The sequence below is a fragment of the Antrostomus carolinensis genome, unplaced genomic scaffold (assembly GCF_000700745.2).
Source record: "Antrostomus carolinensis isolate BGI_N321 unplaced genomic scaffold, ASM70074v2 scaffold35760, whole genome shotgun sequence".
In the NCBI taxonomy this organism is placed as follows: Eukaryota; Metazoa; Chordata; class Aves; order Caprimulgiformes; family Caprimulgidae; genus Antrostomus; species Antrostomus carolinensis.
In genome coordinates this window covers 1-2,555 of record NW_010291217.1, presented here as the reverse complement: position 1 = coordinate 2,555, position 2,555 = coordinate 1, and positions in this window count along the sequence as shown.

The following is a 2,555-nucleotide window of genomic DNA, read 5'->3' as shown; positions in this document are numbered from 1 at the left end:
GAGGAGAGGGATGGAGCTTTCTTTCTTCTCTGGGACCAACATTCCAAGCACAGGGCTGTGAAACAGGCCCACCTTTAGCAGGGAAAAGTGGGATCAAAGAGCTGAATTCTCTCTCTTGGAAGAACCAAGCTTCCAAAAAGTGCCTTGTACCTCTGCCTGTGCTGGATCGGGAGATGGTAGGAGCTGAAGGAGCGAGTGATAACGTCAGAAAAGCAATGAACGCCGGGGATGGAGATATTCCAAGGCAGTTTTCAAGACAGTGAAAATGGAGAGCAAAAGCTGGATATAAACGTCACCCAATATCCCTGTACTGTATGTGATTTTATAACTGATGTGTTTTACTACAAAGAATCAAAATAATCTAATTACTAGGGACTGGGATCTGCAAAAGGAGCCTTTTAGTTGTAGCAAATCATGAGAACCTGCCATTGCACTACTGCCACATTATGCATTAGGCACACCACAGTGATTGTAAAGGGAATAATTTATAATTATCCAAAAAACAGTAGAGAGAATATGATTCCTGTTTAATCAGTACTACCCTGGAAAATCAGTCCCTCATACCTGAGCAGATACAATGAAGTTCTAAAAAAAATACTGACTGGATAAATCAGTTAAAGGTGTACTTACTGTGAAATTAAGCCTCATTCTTTCAGTATCAGCCAGTATTCACAGAAGAGCTTGAACAGTCCTTGACTTAAATCCGAATATCAGAATAGCTCTACACAAGTAACTTCAGAAAAACACACACCTGAGCTGTGAGCTGCTCGTGAGCGGCTGAGCTTTATCTCATCTCCTGCAAGTGTTCCTTACTTACTTTCTTATAAAGATGGGTCACGAGTTGCAGAGCCAGAGGTAAGATGAATCCTGGGGAAAAGGAGCTAAATGGGAAACGACGAGAGATGTAGAGAACTGGTGGGTATTTTTATTGGGTTCAGTAAAGCTGTAAAGAAGCCCCATTTTCTGTTTGTGTGTCAGCCTTTGTTTTTAAAGATGCAGTATTTCTTTTCACTGGCCCTAAAGCTGTGACAAAGCATTAAGTGTATGGGAAGGATGAAGAAATGCTGAATTCTAGTATAAGTGGGGTGTTCTTTTTAAATATATTTATTTAACATATTTATATTTATTTAATTTTTTACTACAAAGTAGTATCAAATCCAAGTGATACTGGTATAAAGCATGCCAAATCATTCTTAATTGGTTTTGTGCTTATAGTTAATCATGTTATAACAACTGGAAGAGGAAAGCAATACTGCATCTTTCAATGGAATTCAGTAAAGGAGAAATTACAAAGCAGCAATGTGTATGACTGTGCCATTGTGTCTTAAACTAATAAATTATTGACAGTAATGTGTATGATTGGGTATGTACAGCTACTGTTTCTGGAGCTACTTTACAGGACATTTTTTTCCTAGTTTTACAATGTGTGAGAGCAATTTACCTAAGATGCCAACGGTGCAAGTTACATGATTCTAAAGCTTGAAAAAAAAAACCAACAATGGTAGTTTTACCGAAGAAGAGTCAAAGCCTATTTCATATTTTTGTACTTCTCATGTAAAGTTCTTTTATAAGTCTACTAAATAAAGACTTGTACTCAGATTAAAAAAAGCCTACAACTTTCAGTGACAATATGTGTCTGGGGACTAACACAGCGTTCAGAACCGGGGCCAGGGGATGAGGGTAACACACCTCCAGCTGCACTGGGGCTGCAGCAGCCACATCCCACCTCCCCAGGAAGGGGCTTGTGCCTGTTTTTTTTGAGCAGGAACCTGCCCAACACCACTGCAAGTCAAAGATAAGACGCTGCTGCAGGAAACAGGAAAACACATGCACCACACTTGGGTTTGGTTTTTTGGGGGGGGGTGTGGGGTAGGAGGGCAGAGAGGCGGGGCAGGGAGGCACCAAGCCCAAGATAAAATGGCTGGAATGATCACACACACACACTCTGCAAAAATTTATGCTGCTGAGCAGTACTGAGATAGATACCTATAAAAATGTTTGTGTGTGTGTGTGTGAAACTAAAAGTTGATGCCTGACCCCATGGTTTACAGGAAAGCAAAGCCTGCAGGACAGCTGTGTCTGCTGGGGTGTGGAAGGCTGAGCACACCTCACGTCACACACAGCACGGCTGTCCTGTGCCCCAGCGTTACAGAGGGCGGATGAGCCACTGGTGGTTCATGGCCTTGCCAACCTCTCTTCACTATTTGCTGAGCACACCTCACGTCACACACAGCACGGCTGTCCTGTGCCCCAGCGTTACAGAGGGCGGGTGAGCCACTGGTGGTTCACGGCCTTGCCAATCCCTCCCCTGGCCAAGCACCTGGACAGGTCTGTTGTGGTGGGGCAGGGCATATATATATATGGGGCTCTCCCCACAGCAGTGCAGGAGGCAGAGAGGCTGGCAGCTCCACCCAACAACTGCTGAGAAGGGGTGGAGACTTGGTGGGTGATCAAGAATGTTTGTCTAAAATAGATCTTCTTTTTTTATTATTTTTTATTGCCAGGTATGGGCAGGACCATTTGACCTTTTTTCCAGTATCCAACAGAAGTAGCTG